Source organism: Phoenix dactylifera, chromosome 3, assembly GCF_051530095.1.
Source record: "Phoenix dactylifera cultivar Ajwa chromosome 3, Ajwa_hap1_PhDact_Kaust_v1.1, whole genome shotgun sequence".
NCBI lineage: Eukaryota > Viridiplantae > Streptophyta > Magnoliopsida > Arecales > Arecaceae > Phoenix > Phoenix dactylifera.
Window position 1 is genome coordinate 30,938,717 of NC_143192.1, and position 960 is coordinate 30,939,676.

The 960-nt window shown below is 40.3% G+C and overlaps 1 non-coding gene across 1 annotated transcript; it reads left to right on the plus strand.

Moving 5' to 3' along the window:
* The first annotated feature begins 224 nt into the window (after window positions 1-224).
* On the plus strand, window positions 225-330 carry LOC149768035 (small nucleolar RNA R71). Its single transcript, XR_016400105.1, has one exon. It is a non-coding gene; the product is annotated as a small nucleolar RNA R71 (small nucleolar RNA).
* Window positions 331-960: the final 630 nt, after the last annotated feature.

The following is a 960-nucleotide window of genomic DNA, read 5'->3' on the forward strand; positions in this document are numbered from 1 at the left end:
GAATGACTTATTTCACAAATGTTCCCTTTTCTTTGAGAACTCAGGGGTGCTTGACGAGAACAAGAAGCATGGTGGAGGGAGTTTTCATTAAGATTTTCAAATAATTGCCATGATTCATGCTCATTTTGAAGCATGAATGTCCCCCCACATGCGGCATCAATCATCTGACGGTTTCGTTCAATCAATCCGTCATAGAAACATTGCACTAGTTGCCATTTAGGTATAAATGATGATGTGGGCATTTACGGATTAGGTCCCGAAATCTCTCCCAAGTTTCATGAAATTCTTCTCCCTCAGTTTGGGAGAAGCTTGTGATGGCGCGTCTAAACTGGTTCGTTCTTCCAATGGAAAAGTATTTTTTTAAGATTTCTTGTTGCATTTGATCCCAAGAACGAATTGAGTTGGCTTCTAAAGAATTCAGCCATTGTTTGGCTCTATCTTTAAGGGAGAAGGGGAATAATCTAAGTTTTAGAGCATCATCAGTAAAGTTCTGAATCTTGACAGTGGTGCAAATCTCAAAGAATTCATCTAGGTGTTTATATGGGTCTTCATTGGTGAGCCCATGAAAAGATGGGAGCATTTGGATCACACTAGATTTTATTTCATATTGTACAGCTGCTACTTCAGGTAATCGAATGCAAGATGGGGAAGTGTAAGTGGTGGGAGTAAAGTACTCCCTCAGGAGTTTGGGTTGTTCTTCAGCCATCTCAGGAGGTTTCGATGATTCTATTGTTCTAATCTTAGCTCGAATATTTCTAAGGGTCCGTTCTATTTCAGGGTCAAAAGGTAATAGGTCACGTACTCTAGAACGACTCCCTTGCATACACTAGTACTTGATCAGTCAAGCATGCAATAAAAGAAAAACACATCAATCCTTGTATTTGTCCTAAAATCACTAGACAGCTCCTAACTGGTTTGAAGAGGGCACCTAAGCCTCCAATCCGGTCTAATGAACCGAGT